This window comes from Rhamphochromis longiceps, linkage group LG2 (genome assembly GCF_057381845.1).
Source record: "Rhamphochromis longiceps isolate RC_006_pf linkage group LG2, R_longiceps_female_GT1.1, whole genome shotgun sequence".
Lineage (NCBI taxonomy): Eukaryota > Metazoa > Chordata > Actinopteri > Cichliformes > Cichlidae > Rhamphochromis > Rhamphochromis longiceps.
In genome coordinates, this window is record NC_140558.1 from 40,612,102 (window position 1) to 40,632,590 (window position 20,489).

A 20,489-nucleotide genomic window follows, 5' to 3' on the forward strand; every position below is an offset into this window, starting at 1 on the left:
TTGTCTTTCGGGTGAACCAGTTTTTGTCTGAGCGTGTTGCTGGGTCTGAAATGTCGTGCTTGGAGAAAACTCTCCTGAGGATGACAATATTGTTGCGTCTGTCCTTCTTATCATCCCTCGCTGGTGTCTGGTCTTCTTTTCTGTGCCTCTTTGCTGACTTTAAGAACGCCCATTTAGGATAACCACATGTTTTGAGTGCTTCCTTTACATGTGTGTGTTCCTTCTTTTTCCCTTCAGGCTTAGAGGGAACATGTTCTGCCCAGTGGTGTAGGGTCCTGATTACTCCAAGTTTGTGTTCCAAAGGGTGATGGGAGTCAAAGAGGAGGTACTGGTCCGTGTGTGTGGGCTTCCAGTAAACTTCGATGTTGAGTTTGCCGTTCTCTTCAATGTGCACAGCGCAGTCCAGGAAAGGCAAACAGTTGTCCTTTGTGTCTTCCCTGGTGAACTTGATGTTTTTATCCACAGCGTTAATGTGCGCAGTGAAGGATTCCACTTCTTGTGTCTTGATTTTGACCCAGGTGTCGTCCACATATCTGTACCAGTGGCTGGGTACTCTTCCTTTGAAAGAGCCAAGAGCCTTCCTTTCCACTTCCTCCATGTAAAGGTTGGCTACAATAGGTGACACGGGGGAGCCCATGGCACAGCCATGTTTTTGTCTGTAAAAGCCTCCAAGGAGCTGTCTTCTTGTAGTCGTTTTCTGACAGTCTCCACTGACTCCGTGGTGGGTATGCAAGTGAAGAGAGAGACTACATCAAAGGACAGCATGGTTTCATCTGGATCCAGGGTAAGTATCATTAATGTAGCTTCTCTTTGATAAAGCGTATAGGCCTGGATCAGGTGACCCAGTGCCTGTTTTCTCTGTATTATTGAAGGGTCTTTATAATTTACATTACAAAGTGCCTAAAGGCAACTGTTGTTGTGATTTGGTACTATATAAAGAAAGTTGAATGGAATCCCTCAAACTCCCCGGCCTCTGGAGGGGGACCAAGGTTTGAGGAACAAACCTGTACCACACACCCAAGTGGGTGGGAGTGGGAGGAGATTATATTTATATATAAAACAAAGCATAAAATCTTTATTTTTTTAAAGCAAATCTGGAATTCTAACATCTAACCACAAACATTTGTATAAAAACTAATTGGTTGTTTATCCAGCTTAATATATCTCAAAGTGTACAATAAGGAAGCAAGCAAGCAATCTATCATGACTTCCACTTGACATTTTTTCCATATCCTGAGCCACAAAAGACACAAAACAGATCATCAAATGTCTCATGCAGCCATGACTGTTCTGTTATGTAGATTTCACAAGACTAAGGAAGTTAGAGAAACTGTCAGAATACAATTGCTCATGCCACCTCCCCCAAAGCAGCAGCTGAGGAAAAAGGAGACCTTTCAGTATTGGAACTCAGCCTGACAGCCTCCCAGTGAGATTTGGCTCCAGTGCAGCACAGTCACCTCTATCTCCTCTCTTTTAGGGATAGTTATCTACTTGTCAAAGCGAGGACAGGGCAGAGGGAGAAGGAGAGAGAGAGAGAGCTTTCACACCCATCTCCACTTTCTGAGACTTCTCACTTGATTAATGAAACAATTGACTCAGTGATTAACGCCTGTGCACCGAGTTACTAAAAAAAGCCCAAAGGGACCTGAAATGGCAAGATATTGATTTCCTCTCTTCCCTAGGTCAATACCCATCTCACCTGCCATATCACTATGACAATTTGCATACTCACTGGGCTTACTTTACAAAATCAAAAAGTCTGAACAAGAAACTTGCCCTGTAATGTACAAATAACATTTCTCCTTGTGTCAGTGTTGGATATGTGTAGTTAAATGAAAATATGGACAGATAATGAATGAATTATGAGGTTGGTATATCAGCTTATATCAGCTCATTGTCCCATCATCCAATCCCTATTATTGTCCCATCTTTATCTATTATCACCCTTGATCGCAGTGACCCGATGACGGTACTTCTGCTGTCAAAAGTAGAAAGTTATCCTGCTCTTGTGATAATTGTGAAAAATTTGGCTCTAACAAGATCAGTGGATGTAAAATTCAGTGCATTTCTCAACTACAGGGACATCCTCAGTGTGGCTGAACTGAAAGTGTTTGTAATTGATTTTTTGGAAAGCTTCTGGATGACATTGTTTTTTTGTTTTTTTTGTATACTCTAGCGAGAGTGAATGTGACAAAGACTCATGCTGATGTGGCATCCTGTAAGTAGCAAGTGACATATATATCCCGCTGTAACTGTCTGCAGGCACAAATGTGTGGCAGCAGAACCTACGGCCAATTACGCAGCTTACATGAAGAAATAATAAAAAATGTAAATAAATAAATAAAAGTTGAGTACACATAGCAGCATTATTCTGCTCTTTACCACATAATAATGATTGCACAGAGCACCAAACATAAATATTTGTCAGATACACATCGGACTGCAGTAAGGTACAAGTAGTAGACGGAAAACCAGTTGTTGTTCTTTAACTGTCAACGAATTTAAACTCAAGACAACTGCCTTTTCCCCATCCTGATGGGTGCTTTTGAATCCACTTTCCCACCTAATGGTGGCTATTGAATTCTCAAAATTCAATTCGTTGGATTTGGGCAAAGGCATATGAAAAAAATCTGTTTTTTAGGGCAATCATTTGAAAAGATCACTGGTTAGGAAACGCAGTTTCCCTATAAACCACTTTACAACCAAACTGCTGGGATATTCTGCAAAATCCAAATAAAAAACAAGTGGGTTGTAAATATCCACTATAATCACTGACCGACGGAAAAGAGGAGAAACACATCTCGGCAAGTTCAGTGTATGCAAAATGAGAACAGCCAGCAAAGAATATTACAATGTTTAAAACATATCTTGCTATTTTCTGCTTGATATTTGGCATTTATTGTGTATTCAGTCTGTATGTAAAGAACTGAGCTTTTACGGAGTTTTCAACCACAGCAGACACAGTTTAACAAGGTGATCTGCTCCTTCAGCACTCCAGTGATTAAAAATAATGGAGAACAAGATGGCATAGATGAAGAGGGGGGTGCGTACTGTCATCATTTACATTTGCCCCTCCCTGAAGGTATAATGTCCTTTAGGTAAAGCATCATTTTGTCACATGTAGAGATCAGAGGAGGGTCACAGGACCAGCACCTTAGTTCCTGAACGCCCCCTCATTAGGGAGACAGCAGAAAGTTGAGATTCATTAATTGGAATTGTGGGCCTAAGGTGTTGTGAGTGCATGAAGGCTTTAAAAGGGAAAGTTATTGTGAAAGTCTGCTCTCCTTTTGTATTAGTCCACTGTAAGCTTCTCTTGTTAGGTATTATCCGATTTAAACGTGACAGAGTGGAGGTTTATTATAATTAAGTGCAAGTTGAAACTTCCATTTTATTGTTTTTTAAATTTGTAACTGGTCTTAATAATACCAGAGAGATCGTCACCAAGGCCTTTTTCCTCAGGTAAAGAAAAAAACAAGCAAACAAAGAAGGAAATAAAACATTTTAATTTATTTTTTTTAAATGTCAAATCGGTGGTGGAAATTTATTTCATAGGAACAGTGAAATATAAAGAAGTGAATATATTAAAAAGTTTTTAGGTCCCTCCTTCCCTGCCGGATTTTATTTGGTCAAAATAAAGTCACTGTCATGTGGAAGGTTTCAGAATTAATTCGCAACAACCTGCATGGCCTCCAGATACGTTTTGTTTAAGACTCAGGAAGCAGCAGCAGCTACAGCAATATCTCCAATGCAGCCGCTTCTAAACATTCAAAGACAATTTCATTTTATTAACTTTGGCATGTTTGTTTGAACCATTTTGACTGAATCAAATGAGAAACATCTGTAGGAGCTAGTACAAATACATTAAAAATAGACCCTTGAGTGGGGAAACAGGATATACAATAAGCAATTTTCTCTTATTTGAGTCTTTCATTAGGCTGCTAGTACGAATATAAAGCAATCATGTGAGGAAACGCTTGATTCAAAAAAACATTAATTTTCTCCCTTCTTTACCAACACATGGCTTCCACTTGTCATGATAAAAGTAACATTATTTTTCAGTTTAATTTAGAGAAGGGATATATTAACAACATACTGGAATATTTTCCAAATCAAATTAAATCACAGGTATAAACAGAGAATTTTAGTTAAAATTATTTAAGTGCCTTCAGCTGGATGGATGAGGCTTAGGAAAATGCAATAAGTACACTTTCTTTCTTTAAACCTATTTCTTGTATTTGACTGTTACAGTGAAGAAGCAGGATATTGACACACAGCTAATTCTCTGGCCAAGCAGAGACAAATTAAGCACTTGCTGCTCAGGGCATTTGTGGTTATGTGGCATCATGGATTGTGACCAATCTGCTACCAGGTCACCACTAGATGGGAAGTTTAAAGTTAAACTAAGTCACATAGTTTGATCTGAAGTTGGAAACTGAAGGGGGGAAATCAGACCTCACTGCAGCAGAAGTGACAGCTGGACTTTCAGCTGACTCTGGCTCTTACAGAAGAGGACAGCCAGTTGTCCAGATGTACCCTAAACAGGGTCCCACACACCCCCTCTGCCCATGAGGCCTGTTATCCTCAGATGGTGCCATTCATGCTCATCCACACTCCACATCGCCACTGAGCAATGAGCCGTCACAAAGAATAAAACATTTGCAGACAGATCTCACTGCTCAATTCATCACACTGTGCAGATGCACATCATTGAACATGTGGCTCAATGACCAGCTGACACAGGTATCTATTTATCATGCATGCTCACACTGACTCCCGGACGAAGATGTTCACATGACTGCTTGACCAAATACACTTTACTTTCTATTGCCGGTACTCAGTCAAGTAAGAAAAGTGCTTTCTCAACAAATATTCAGGACAGCATCACTTGAGACGAAGCAGAAAACTAATGCCAGGTTCAGGCTGCATAATATCAGCACAAGAATAACTTGACCATGGGGACTGACAATAGATGCCAGCAACAAACTCTGACCATTTTATGATGGGAGGCGTTATCATAAGCTTGTATCATGCATGAATTTTGGAAGAATTTGCTTGTGACACTGTAGGAAGTTATCATTTCTCACATGTAGCACATGGAGTCTGCATCAGCCACGTTTTCACTACTGGATAATCCATTTGGTTTAGGTTAGTGGCTCCCTGAGTAAAATGTTAATGTCGTGCATGTAGTGAAAGTCAGCAAGCCATGATCAGTCGGGACACTGTTTTCACAAACATCTCTTTGCCAACCGACTTTGTAGATCTAGGAAAAAGGAACTTAAACTTAGACATCGAGGTAATCCATTATACATTGTCTTCTGCTTATCAAGTTCAGGATTGCAGGAGTCTAGAGTCTATCCCGGCTGTCACAGGGCAAGTAGCAGCATACATCCTGGAAGTATCGCCAGTCTGTCGCAGGGCTAACGCAGGCAACCACACCCTCTACCATTCACATCTACCACCCATTTAGAATCAACAGTTCACCTAAACCATGGCTGTTTTTGGAGCACGAGTGGAAGTTGGTGTTTTTGGAGAGAACCCACACAACCACAGTAAGTAAGTAAAACTTTATTTATATAGCACCTTTCAAGATAAAAATCACAAAGTGCTTCACAGAAGCTAAACCTAAAAATAAAAATCAACTAAAAGCAAGTTTAAAGAGATGGGTTTTTAGCTGTTTTTTAAAAGCGACCACTGAGTCCACAGATCTCAGGCTCAAAGGGAGAGAGTTCCACAATCTGGGGGCCACAGTTCCAAAAGCTTTGTCGCCTTTTGTTTTCAGCCTCGTGTGCTGGACAGCAAGCAAGCCCTGGTCACATGACCTCAGGGACCTTCTGGGAATGTATGGATGCAAAAGTTCACTTATATATGTTGGTGCTTGTCCATGCAGGGCCCTGAAAGTCAAGGTCAAAACCTTAAACTGGATCCTGAATTTAATGGGGAGCCAGTGCAGCTGAATCAGCAGGGGTGTGACATGGGAGGACTTGGAGGACTTGGTCAGAAGCTTTGCAGCAGCGTTCTGAACAACTTGCAGACGCTCCAAAGAGGCTTTACATAAACAAGTAAACAAAGAATTACAGTAGTCCAGACGAGATGAAACAAATGCATGAATGACAATTTCTAATTCGGAGCGTGATACAATGGGACTCAGCTTAGCAATGTTTCTCAAATGATAAAAACAGGAGCGAACCAAAGATTTTACATGGGCATCCAAAGTCAGAGCTGAGTCAATACTAACACCAAGGCTCCTGATAGACGGTTTTGCAAATGTAGCAAGTGGACCCAAGTTTTCCATAACACAAGGTACAAAATTTTTAGGAGCACAAACAAGAACTTCAGTCTTCTCCTCATTTAGTTGAAGCACAGCAGCATTTAAAGAGTGGAAGATATAAGAAAGCACAGCAATAATCTATAATAAATGATAATCCTTTCCTACATCAAGACATACTATTTCATTAGCAGCCAAAATGTACAAATATATGTTGTAATTTAAGAATCCTAAGACAAAAGGGTTTGCATTCACAATAAAAGATAAACACATGAATAGTGTTGCGCAATTTATGTGGCTATAATTCCAGTAGTTACAACATTAAATATTCACAAAAGCAGTGGTTAACTTGATGGTGCCTCATATTATGCTGTGTGCTTTTATTTAGAGTCAAAGAAGACCCCACTAAAGAGAAATACAGCAGATGGTAATAAAATAGCACTAAAATGGAAATAAATTTATTAGCTTTTCAGAAAGCCTTGAGGCATCAGTATGATCTATATGTGCTGTCATGATATCATCATAAACTGCAAGGTGTGCATTGATTTTTCTTTCTTTCTTTTTTTTACCCCGTCGCTCTAAGTGCAACACGGACCCGTCAGCATGTGTTTTTTCTTGCAAAAAGAAAATATGCGTTTGAACAGTAAATATATTAGCAGTGTTTTCATTTTTATCTAAGCTTCTTTGTATTGTAGGTATATTTCAGGTGAATATGAAGGAGGTAAACACTCAGAAATCAAAGCTCAATCATTGCTTGAAGCCACTTCTGGCACTGCTCATCAGTCTGAGTAACAACATTGTTGTTTTTCTCAAGTTTAGGATGGAAACAGAATCAAATGAGATGGATTTGTACCCCTCTCAAATTTATGCTTGCCTAATGCCGAGCAGCAGCTGGAGAAACACGTTTTTTTTTCTTTCAGCCCAGCGGCTTTCACTGGCATAAGCATGAGTGCAAAAATAGAAAAAATACACCACCTTTTCCTTCCCTTTCCGATGTGTCATGAGTCTTCTCTGAGCATATTCTAAAAACTTTGCAGGACTGTGTAACAACATTATTACTGTGCATTGCCTTTAACTATAGCTTGATATTTTAACTTCTGCACGAACTCCCTTCCCCGTTCACACCATTTAATTTGCCTGCCTTACCCTGAATATGACATGCCATTACCGCATTAACAAATTCAGATGACGACATTGTTCATACAACTGGTGACAGCACAAGGGTAATTTTTCATTTAAACATATGTCACCCACTTGATTGCATAAGTAGGGGTCTCAGTGATGGAGAGATTCTCTGCTAGTGCTTGTGCTGTTTTTCTCCATATGACAGAGAAACGCGAAGGGATCTGTTTACTGCAGACAAGTCACTGTGATTGCAGAAGCCATTAAATGTTGCTACACTGTAAAAAAAAAATCTGTCAAATTTACGGTAAAATACCGGCAGCTGTGGTTGCCAGGAATATACCGTGTAAAAAATGTGGAATCTGTAAAAGACAATACGGTATACTGGTTTTGTAACCCTAATTTTTAAGGTAGACAACGTATTATTTTACCAAAATCATGATAGAAAAAACCAAATATATTTGTCAATTATACAGCAATTTAATGTAAAAAAATGCAACTTTCCATAGCTTTTTACGGATATTTGCAGTAAAAAAAAAAAAGTAATAATATAATAATATTTACAGTAATTTGTTGTTAATTTAACAGTAATAGGATAGACCCTATTATTGTAAATAACTGTAAAAATAACAGAAATATGTTAAACCTTATTAAAACCTTTGACAGTAAAAAACACAGTGAAATTGTATAACAAATTACAGCATTTTATTTTGACCAGATACATTTTACGGTAAATTCCTGGCAACCACAGCTGCCGGTATTTTACCGCTAAAAATACAGTACAATATGAGGAACATAAATGGTTTACCGTACATTTTACATTTGCAACCGCTAAATATAGAAAAATCTAAAGATGCTCATATACAACCAAGGTAGAGAATATTACTGATAAACAATGAGAAAATTTGACATACCATTTGAAAACAGACTAAACATATTATTTTCTCTATTCCTACAAAACAGCATAGATCTTGAGAATACAGCATGTGTCCATATATATGGCTGGTAATCCATGGAGGAATGAATAAACATGAAACAAAATATTACCTGCCCCTGACCTATCAACAGTAATGAGTCACTGGGTCCTGCCTTGGTGAAGGAAAGGACTCGGTGGAGTTTCTAATGCGCATGGTGTTGAAGATACAAGCTCTGCAGGAGTACTTCAATGTCCATCAGGAGTTCACTTTGGACTGGCAGGATCCCCTCTGCAGCAAAAAAAATGGACAAAGTTTGATCAGTGCTTGAGCAAAATGCACAGAAATGAACAAAACGTGCTGCCAAAACCAGATCTAATGATAAATGATTTCTTAAGTGTAAAATATACAGTTCTTAAAGCTATTGTCAAAATGCAACCTGGGCTGTTTTTTTCAGTTTTTTTTTTTTTTTTTACTGTAAACGAGACAAACATATATCTAAAAGCATAATTACGACAAACAAGCCGTTTTTGAGATTGACCGTGATTTTGTTTTGTGGTCAATAGCCAGTGAATGGGAATACTAGGGGGCCGGGGCATAAATTTGAGCACATCAAAATCGATACAGTAAAAAAAAAAAAAAAAAAAAAAAAAAACCAGCCCAGGTTGCGTTTTGGCAATAGTTATACTTTAAATCTACTTATGTAAAAGTTATACATAGACAACGCAGCCCTAATCACAATCATAATTTGTTGGAAAACGTATTTAAGTTTCGTATTGATTTATCATAGAACTTGAAGTTAATGGCTGAATGCATGGTGATGAGACCTATCATTCAATCTACATTTTATAGCGTATGAAACTGCTCACCTGGACATGAACCTGAGCTCGGCTGATTAAGATTAGTGTCTCCTGTCCATCTTTCTTTAGCAAAACTTGAATAATACCACTGCTTACCTCTTATTGAATCTTTGGGTGCAGACTTAATTGAAGAGCCTCGTATAAACAGGCAGGGTGTGATGTTTAGGGAAACCAAAGAATACAGTCGCCATCATTTCTGCCAGAAGACTCATTGGGTGCAACGAAGCTTTCATTGTGGACTGGCTAGATACCTTCTGCATTCAGAAGGAAAACAAGAAGGGCATACACCATAAACAATAATAACTGACAAAAATAATGAGACAAGAAATTAAAGTAACAAAATAAGTGCAAATCAAGTTTCCCTGTGTTACAGTGTAGCTGAATGTTTTTCAACAATTTGATTTACGGTAAAACACATACCAAATATTTCCAGCCAAGGTTTGTTTCAATCTTCAGCATTTTTTTCCTGCCATTGTCTTGAAACTGTTTCATCTGTCTCTCTCATTTGATGCTGTTTACAAAAACAAAACAGCAATATTGTAAAGGGAAAAAGGAAAATTAATTTAATGGAAAAAAAAAGATTATGACCTGAAATCTCACCATTTCCTGAGAGTCACAGGTCCTTTGAGTATCCTTATGGTTTCTGCTCAAATTCAGTGTCTGAAAAGGGCAGGAACAAAACAAACCTTTTTAATCATAATAAAGACAAAATAAGATTTAGAGACAGACGACAAAGAAATGTGTAAAATATCTTCTTGAATCTGTTTACTTTACTAACCTTGAAAGAGACTCTTGGGTCTTAGCTGTGCCACCACCCTTAAACCTTAAAACAGATGGAGACGATATGCTGGCCTGGCTTGAAATTTCCATATTTGGTGCTGTAAAACAATATCACAAACAATAGATTAATTGTACTTTTTGGACCTTGGCCAAAGCATAATAGAAAAAACAGAAAGTCCTTCATGGCTATTGTGCAATGAAATCATAATACTTACTGGTTTGTTTCTCAGATGTCTCCACTCCTAATGATTGTAGTGCCTCCAGTACAATTTCAAGGATTGAGGCAGACAGGTCCGGCAGCACCTTAGTAATGGAACTCCTTATGCTGCCCCCCATTTCCAAGATGTCTGATAAAAGAATGTGAATAAAGGTCAATTTACACCAAGTGGTACCTTTGGTCTTAAAATATGAAGCTGATCTTGCTTGATACTACACTTTTATACAGTGTTTCGTAAGTACCAAACTAACAGCACCATTATTGTGACAGCACACTGTGTTTCAGTGGAACCATTTGGTACCCATACTTCATGTAAGATGTTAATGGATAGAAATCAATTAAGTCAATGGGTTTTGACCAAAAAAATCATTTTATTTAAAACAGCTTACTATCACTTATGTCACACAGAACATCAGCAGGAGGCTCAGTAGAGGGCTCTTCTGATTTCTGCCACAGATCAGACTCTAGCAGACATCTCAAAGTCTCTCTTAAAGGCACATAATAGGCAAACCTATCTTTTCTGTTTTCATCTCTCCCTAAAAATATTTTCTTTGGTTCCGCATAGTTGAAGGCTTTTTTAAAGATCTGAGCTCTGGAGTGCACTGTCCTCAATGGCCCGGTATGACATGCAGAAAAAAGATCATAGCTTTTGACAGACTCACAGACTTTGTTGATGTCCTCCTCTGATAATGATGTGTCATCTTTTAACAGTGATGCAAGTTTACCCAAACTGTATGTCTGTCCCAACTCATGCATGTTCTGCATTTCCTCTACAATGTTCTGTATGGTTGAAGCAGGCAGTAGAAACTGACCCTGCAATTTTAAGTAGAATAGTGAAACGTTTCTCAGAAAAAGATCACAGAATTCAGGGGGCATTTCCATGTTATCTTCATGTGTAATAGACTGTGCAGCAGGCTCGGAAATCAAGGGTACAAAGTCATCTGATGTGGTTGGAACAGATGATGATTGACATGCAGACTCTCTATATAAATCACCAATGCTGCTGTCTGAAAACTCTGTGTTTACGTGACATGTGAGCAGTAAAAGACGATTTAACTCTAAAGGTATTTGTGCATCCTCTTACTGGACAAGTGACCACGTGTCCTTCCACAATATGGCTCTTCAGATGAGCTATTAACTCTTTAGAGTTCTGACACTGACGTTCACACATCGCCATTGCACATGTAAACGAAGAAACCACCACCACACCAGTGACATGGGTGGGGGCAGAGTGTCTTCGGTAAAAATGAGCCTTAAACGCGCCATACCTGGTGTATGTCTGCTTGCAGCCTGCTTCAATACACCGAAAGAAACAACGTGGCTCATTCCGATGCAGTTTACAATGAAGCACGTAGCCCCTTGATGACTGAACTACCTTACCACAGAAATTACACGTTAACATAACTCCAAGTACTTTGGTAATTCCTCCCTAGCGAATTAAGCACGCCATATACAGAAACTAATCCAGAGCAATCCTTCCCTCGCAACAGTAATGCTAACTCAACTCACAAATGCTAACTAAATTCACAACCTCACTCATAAAAAACGAACTGCTAAAATTATCTATAAACGCTGGGCTGGTGGATTTTTATAACAGAGATAACTTGAAGTTGCATGTACTCACCTCACCTCGAACTAATTGTAAGCTGCCAGGATGTCTACAAATTCCGAAGATGCTGTGGTCCAAGCAGCAATAAATGGCGCTAATATACGAGTTCAAAACTGTGTCCGTTAGCGAAGCCAACTTGAGTCTCCTGCATGAAAAAAAGAGCGGTTGGCACACAGCTCAGCAGCGCGCCGCGCTATTGGTCATTTTCAGGTGACGTCATCCCGCAATGTAACGTCGCTCTTTGTTTCTTTAGGAGGTTCGAATTTGATCAGAAGTCACGTCTGCAGACCGCTGCAGCCACGTCTTACCTTGCTTCCCCTTTTTTTGGTGAAATGGTTCGCTCATACTGCACAATGTTGCTACCAGATTTTTTTTCTCTGCAATTCGAACGTAAAACGTCTGTACACAGTTTACCAGCAGTTTAGCTACCAATCAACAGCGATCACACAAATTCAAAATTTAAGGCCGACCCACTTAAGGTGGTCTGATAATATGGCGTGAAACACAACAACATAAAGTTGTTTTAAAATAATAATTAAAAAAGATTATTGAAATCAATTTTATTCACAACCATAAACTTTATTTTTAACATCTTCTTTTGCTGTTGATTTTTTTATCAGAAGGTTAACAATGATATACTGCAGGCCTAACTTTTAATCTGTATATCAGTATCTGAATTTTAAAATAAAAAAATACTATCAGTTTTATTGTCTTTCACTGCTGATATTTGCTTTTTTTTTTAATGGTATGTACTGGTTGTATTATTACGGTGGACCCTATTTTTTAACATCTTGTTTCTGTAAAAATGAATGTTTTTGTTTGCTTAAAAATCTACAGCTTTATACTGTGAATTCCAATGTGCACAACCCCAAAAGATGTAGTTTTACTCAAATAATACCGTAAAATCTAAGTTTTTCAGACATTTTCAACATTACAATATGTAATTGTAAAATGTATGCATATTTATTTGTTTTCACAGAAAATATTTATAATTTCAACATTTTATTACAGTAAAAAACAAAGTTTTATCCAGTCTCACAATTAACGGTTATTCAATCTATTTAATACAGTAAAAGGAAGTTTTTGATTTTACGCTCCATTACCGTTGGAATTTGACGGTGTTTTGCTGTATATTTTACTGACTTTTTTTTACAGTGTACCCTGACAGCTGTTCAGGGTCATTCGTCAAATGATGGAGTGAGAGAAAGTTGGAAAGATGAGGCGAACAGGAGGGGATGCAAATCTGCTGAGGTAGGGAGCGTACAAGTTGATGAAACATTCCTTGGACGATTACCCCCAGGTTCAGCTGGTCCCCGTCGGCCAGTCAGACACTCTCATTTTTTCACTTTACTGCTCTGCGCTAAACTTCAAAGAGTGCGCTTAGTGATATTATGGCATTACAGAAAGTTTCAAATTTATATTATTTCCGTCTTCGAACCTCCTTCTTGCACCTTTTACTTACGGGGCAGAAAAGGAAAAATCTTAACCAAGTGTTTGCCAAAATCCCCAGTTTCTTCACACAGCCCAAAGACATGCATATTAAACTGATCTGTGATTCAATAATGCCCAGTGGTGTGAGTGTGGTGCGTTGGATGTCTCTATGTGCTAGCCTGGGACAGCTGGGATAGGGTCCAGGCCCGCTTTGAAATTGAACTGGAAAAGCAGTTCAGAAAATGAATGAATGGATGAAAAAAAGGGCAGAGAACGCCAATCCAGTTTCTTTACATACTAATCATTTTATTAACGTAAGAACACAGGTCAAACTGAGCTTAAGGAGCCACAATATGTAAAAGAGCTAGTTTATTAATGCTAGGAAGCAAGTACAACCACAGCACTTTTCTAGAAATCCTAGTGGCCAAGAACACTTGGTCCGGCGCACAGGACCAGATAAGCAGCCTTGCTAATGATCAGATGACATCCAGAGGTATGGCAGACCTGAAGACATGGAAAAAGGTGTCCATTGAAGTTACACTCCTGAAAATTGCATCCTTGTTAAATAAAAAAATAAGATTAAGAACAATGCAGCAGCTGTGGTTAGCGAAGAAGGAGAGGGGGTCATACACTAATTGGAAGGTCATGGGTTCAATCCCTGGTTTCCCTAATCTCTATGGGGATTGTGTCTGAATTGATGAATGAGGTTTATATTAAAAAAAGCACTGTAAATGCTCAAATTGAGTAGAAAAGCGTTATTAATAGTAATAATGAATTACATTTACAATCTGCAGCAAAGCCTGTGGTTTGCATTGTTTATGGGTAGATTTAGCAATTTGGCTTAAGTAAAAAAAAAAGAAGAAGTTTGAATTAAAATATAATTGTCTAAATAAATGCTTTGGGCTTTCTGTCACGGCAGCCTTGTTCTGCAATAAACCACAGCAAAGCTGATCTCAATAAGAATATTTGAATTAGTAAACATGACCAGAAAGAAACAGAACGATGCTGTAGTTACTTCAGGCTGTTACTTCATGATGGGCTGATAAAGATTTTTAGGACACCTTGATCAGACCTACCTGGACTACCCTGAAACGCAGCCGCACTACCCCCGATTCTAACTGTCACTCTACAAACACACAGCCAGACACACACCTATATGCACAAATATTCCCATGTCCACATGACAAAGACAGGGATTATCTCATGCTGTTTACTCTTTGGTCACCTCTCAAGGACACAGACCTTTATCAGGGCTGACCAGTGCTGTTTGTCCCACCTTCCTCTCCTCCAATATACCACTGAGTTATGGAGCGCCTGCTGATGCTCCTTAAAGGGCAGCGGGACGAGTGAGAGAAATGCAGCGTATGCTTAACACTAAGCCGATGGCTCCAGACACTCCCCATCCATCACTGTCTGCCCTGAGCAACCTCTTTTTGCCTGCCATTCCAACATTGAATTGCAGGCCCTCCAGGCCATAGTTACATTTAGCAAAATTATGCTAATCATTTCTTTCTCTTTGAGAGGACTTCTGGTAAATATTACATAAAATACATATATTTCATATTTGCAAACAGCAGGTTTTAGGTATGTATAACAAACCAAAATTTACAAATGAACAAAAACATCTCTTTTGCCTTAGGCATGAGCGCCTAATGCCTGAGGGTCTGGGGGAAGTTATTAATTTATTATAGTTTAGAGTGATATTGACTTCTTTTGGTGATGCAACAAAGCTTTGTTGTTACTTGCTGTGTGGGCCTTATTTAATAAACACCTTTCTTCTGTTTCATGGTTGTTTGTGGTGGAAATTGGCCTGCTAGTGTAGCCATGAAGCTATGCAATTATACAACATCCTTCAAGCTTCAAAGGTCTTTTTGTTTGTTTGTTTGTTTTTTAAAGAAGAATGGTAGTGTATGAATCAAAACAAAGCTACTTATTAACCATTCAAGGTCACAGCGCACTTCCAGATAAGGCAAATTTATATTCACTTTGTGAACACAAGGAAGACTTAGCATATCCCAATCTCAATAATGTATGTATCCTGGTGATAGTGTAGGCTTACAAGATTATGATCAGGTTTAATTGGAAGCCTGTGTCATTCTCACTCTGACGGTTTGCCTTTCTTGGTCAAATATAATTTTCCCATCAACACTGCTGGACTTCCAGCAGAGATGGAATTTAAAAATGACTCATTTATTCACAGCTGCACTCTTCCCTGGGAGGCACTTAACCCGTTTAATCCCAGAGCACGATTCATGGGTGCTTGAAACATCTCAGTGTGTTCAGAAAGTTAATAACAAATCACCTGCTAAATGCCAATAAAGATTCAACGAGTTTTTGAGATGATGATACTAAACAATGACTTTAATAATTAGTATTTGAGATCATCCTAATAGGTGGAAAACACATGGTAAGAGGAGTCATATCTTCAGGTCAAAGACTCCCAGCTGTATGGACTTGGACAATGTCACCACCCTTCTCCAAATCCCAGCCTGCACAGTAAGGCTCCTTAAAAAGCCGGAGGAGCTATTTGCATGGGCACATATGAAAATCAAGCCCACCATCAATTCTTGCAGCCTTTCAATTCAGAGAGTGACCAGGAATGATAGCGTCGTCTTTACTCTTGGTGGTGAAACAATCTGATTCTTAGGGGGACCCGTGAGAGGCCTTGGTAGACTATGCACGACAAGCATGTGGTCTCAAGCATAACAACTCAACTTCTGCACAAGATTGACTGTTGTGTCCGGCCAGGACGGTCAATCAGTCTGGAAAGGGTGAGGCTCTTCTAGATCTAAGAGGCTTACAAGACCTGGCTATACAAGCTGCCAATCTCCAAGCACAAACATGATGCAAGTGGAGTGCAACTCAACCAGTAAATCAGGGCTCACACAATCTCAAACAAAGCCACTCGACGATGGGGTGGAGTGCCAAACATATGATCCAAAGCCACCAAAACGGAGAAGAAAGACCTTGTCATCTCTGAAATAGCCAAAATGGATGCGAAAAATACACAATTTTGGCTGTGAGCCAACAACAGGAAGGTAAATGGTCCACCTGGCAGGCCATCATCAACAGTAGTGGAAGAGGTTCTCATCTTATGACACTCTTGGAACCTCCATGTCTGGTATGGTTCACATGAATCCCGCCAGCTGTGTCACTCTTCTAATCCCAACCTGAGACGTATTCTTACTGGCTGCACGACAGCTTTGTCACAAGGGGCTGGTTGCCATGGAGATTGCAGACATACAAAGGATAACCTTAAAGACAGCGATAGTGATGGTGATAATGACAGCTAACAAATATATGAGACCACCACCCAATGAAAGGTTCATGCTACAGCTGACCTAAATTAACAGTGCTTGTAATTTTCTGTAAGGGTTGATCAACAAGTACGCCCAAGCTCTTTAATCAACATGATATGTTCAGGGTAACCCATATCTTAAGACTGAAAATAAGAGACGCAATAATAGAACTTAACTGTAGACAAATCTGTTACAGTTTTGACCAGTTTATATTTACTGTTCATAGCAGCAAAGCTGTCTATGTGTTCTACCAGGTGATAATTAATGTGGAGAGCTTGTTGCTCATTCATCTGTGCAAGTAAATTCTGAATAAAAAAGACAGAAGAAAATAGGAGCTTTTTTGCCACAGTGTTGTGTCTTATTTGCTGTAGGTCCGTGTTAATTTGGATGTGACTGGGTTCACATTTAATCTGTTTTGTCACCGGTGTCACTTTCAGTTGTGTTTGTTGTTGAAACTTGGTTCACAGTCATGCTAGTGGGCTGAAAATAAACAGGAAAAGTAATGTTAGTTCTTATGGTGTACTGCTGCATCTTTGTGCTGTGTTTTCAGTAATGTCATTTCTCATCCTATCTTGGGCTCTTTACTCACTTACTGGTAACCTACAGCAGCAGTGTTTTGGGGGGATTTTCTCTAATCGACACACAGCCAAAAGTATACTTACTGATCCAAACATACATGTACACCTGCACTAATATTTGGTTAAATGTCCCTTAACAAGTTAAAACTCAGCCACACCCTTTAGTAGCCGACAAGTGTCTGATAGTAAATGACCCCTCTCTCAGCACAATTAGTTTGTTTCAATTTGTTCACTTCACTCTGGGCAGTGATGCTGGTAGTCCACTAGTTTCCATTTCATGGCAGACTAGTGGACTACCAGTCAGTGGTTCCTGTGCTGTTCTTGAAATTTTGGGCCTTCTTCTGGACACATCTAAATAACTTGTACTTACATTGTTTTAAAAGTGGCTCGAGGAGATCTTACCAACGTGTAAATCTACAGTTCTCCTTAGATTTTCACCGAGTTCCTTGGATTTTCCCATTTTTCTGAGTATTGGTTACTCCAAAAGTGCTATCAAACAAATCATTTTATTCTGGCAAAGAGAAACTACCCGTTAATGATCATGATCACTAACGAGAAGTTAATAGTTCTTGGATTTGTCAAGTTAAAAGACATTCTGGAAGTTGTAGAACTACTTATTAAAAAATTTAAATCAGTTAGTAGATGAGTTTAAGGGATTGTATATATATATAAAAACCTGTATTTATACTTTTGACAGAGAGTGGATTAGAGAAAATGCAAAATAAATTTTAAACTTTGAGCTTGCAGCTGATTCTTGTTTTTTAAACTCATTAAAGAACCATGGTGTACAGTCATTTCACTTTGGAAAAAGAACACTTCAGACAAGTCAAGAAAAGCCCCAAATTACCATTACCTTCATGCCAATAATAAGTGTATGTAAAGTTCTGACCACAACTACATATTAAATAAATAACATTTTAGCTGTTAAGGTCACTGTAATCGCTGTAATGTTTGAAAGTCCTATCCCAAATTACATTTTACTGTATAAAAACATGACATTAAAAGATAAACAAAAGATTTGCATCAGGAAGCGAGCCTCATCAAACATCCCTGAGGATGTGCAACATGTCACATAACTACATTTACGTCTACCAATGGGTCTCTACGGGTCTTATGGAAGGCAAGAGCTTTATTGCATATCCCTCTTCAGGATGTTTCCTTTATAACTGGAGTAGAACACGAATGAACAAAACTGAATTATTAGAAGATTACATCTCGCCCCTGCTCCTTTCAGTTCCCCCATGTGGCTCTTGATGACATTGGGAACTGCATGATGCTCATATTCCTCTCCATATAAACCCAAATACAAGGTTTTCATTTGAGCTTAACAAACCAAACTTAATCAACAACGCAGTCTTAGCGAGCTCTTGTCAAAGCAGTTATAGGTATGCATCTTACTTTTAGTTTTAGTTCAATATGAATGAAACACATTTTTTAAATAATTGGAGATATTTGTATTTGCTATGAAATATAGACCTGCCACAAAAAGCCAAGGACATTGCTGGACAGTGTGGGATACATCATAAGTTTGCAGGACATTAAATGTGTGTCTGTGTGCGCGGCTTCAAAAGCCCGTGGTTGCTATAGAGACCAGCAGAGAGAATTATGAGTGGAAAAGGCACAAAGGGAAACATCATCAGTGTTTGTGTGGTTATTGTTTTAATATATTCCCTGACATCTTTAGTCGTCTTCCTGCTACAGCACAGTTGCAGTCAGGTGTCTCTGCAACACCTTCCAGATTAATTTCACTGATCTTTTGTTTTATAGCTTTACACATAGCTTAGTGTTTGGTTGGCGTGCAACCCCTCCATGTGCTCCAGGTTGTGTTCCCATTAACCATATTTATTGGTGTAATTCCTCACTTGTAAGACAGGAGGTGCAATATTGCGTCCCCCAGTGTCATTTGCTATCATTCCATTATTGTCTACTGGTTTTATTGCATTGTAGTAGCAGCAAGAAAACATTAAACCCATTATGTGACCTTCCCCAGCTCCACAACCCCACTCTGTTCCTCAGTAACTTTAAAGTCCTGAGGAAAGCGTGATTTAAGATGAAATATTCTGAGCTTCAGACAGAGTTTGTGGCAGCAGCTTACATTTGTAAAGCCGGAGGGATGCAAAATGAGGTCTAAATTTTTATTTGCCCTCAAAGTGACAAAAAGAGACAAAGAATAAGCTGTGCTTGTCTTTCTAGGAGCGGTAGCACCATCTAAACAAATCAGACCAGCAAACACTAACACGCCAATTTTATTAATCATTAAAAGAAAACAGCAGGAGTGTCAAAAGACAGCTTCTAAGTAGTTTTCCACAGAGTGGTTTCTCATTTCACAAAAAGGCCTCTTTCTACTATCACTTCAAGCACCAATGTCAGTGCTACCTTATTTTTCTACTTTAATGATTTATTTCACAGGCTCCCACTCTCTCTCTCTTTCTTTTCTACATCTATGCGGCCATCACGAAGGAAAAGAAAAGTGGTCAGTGGGCCTAATTGAGGCATTAGATACACTTTCCTGATTTTGTAGAAAAGCCCCATTTATTTCTTCTTATTGAATTTTTGTTTGTGTTGTTTCTGTGTTATTCAATTTTACGCAGCAGTTTGTATTCATTACGGGGCAACAGAGAGTCAGTGAGCATCCAAAGACAATGCCATGTTAAACTTAAGTGTCTCCATTTGTGCATTGATCTGAAAGTATACGTGCATTACCATCTAAAGGCTCCTGACTCTTCCTCCATCACATAAGGAATCGAGACCTCCTAAAAATATTTGTAGGGTTAATTTTGAAATTTAAATTGGCTGCTGTCTCACAGAGCATCTGAATATTTGTCAATTATACGATAAATCCTGAATATACTATAATTCGCTAATGCTCTTTCAAACACCTGTGTTTCCCTTCGAGAATTTTTTTCCAACTTCACCTTCTGTGTCACGACATCCATTTACGTTCTGCTGACTGTAAAAATAAGATTTGCAGTAATTTTCTTTCCAACATCTGTAAAAAGCAGCTTCTTTCACAACTAGAGATTAGTGAGGAACACCGCAAATTTCACAGCAAGAGAGAGCCAGGATGCCAACTAAGGGGGGACATCAACCTCATACTCCAAGATTGAGTACCATGCCCCCAAAACAACTGGTAGGTTCAATGCCAAAGCAGCTGGCCTGAAAGAGATGATCATAGCTAAGCTGGAAACCTGGACCATCTGTGGCTGAGTCTACTAGATGTAAATGCAGCATTATTGATAATCCATACTTTAGCTGATCAGTTTCAGTGATAGTCAATCTATACCAAGGTGATCCTCGAGATGCTTGGCAATAGAATGAACGACAAAGAGGTGTGCCAAGGCAAGATCAAGACAACATGGAGGAAAGTTAGCAAACTATCAGAGCTGCTGAAAGGTGTGATGAAGAATGGGATGC

The 20,489-nt window shown here is 38.9% G+C and overlaps 1 long non-coding RNA gene across 2 annotated transcripts; it reads right to left on the reverse strand.

The window, feature by feature from the left end:
• Positions 1-8,070: 8,070 nt before the first annotated feature.
• Positions 8,071-12,162, reverse strand: LOC146677966 (uncharacterized). 2 transcript variants are annotated; one of them, XR_014914404.1, is made up of 7 exons: positions 11,783-12,162; positions 10,157-10,288; positions 9,940-10,039; positions 9,762-9,821; positions 9,582-9,672; positions 9,258-9,412; positions 8,071-8,592 (listed from the first exon to the last, which is right to left on the reverse strand). It is a non-coding gene; the product is annotated as an uncharacterized LOC146677966 (long non-coding RNA). The 2 variants fall into 2 exon arrangements; XR_014914403.1 differs by having other exon boundaries at positions 9,258-9,415; positions 11,783-12,160.
• Positions 12,163-20,489: the final 8,327 nt, after the last annotated feature.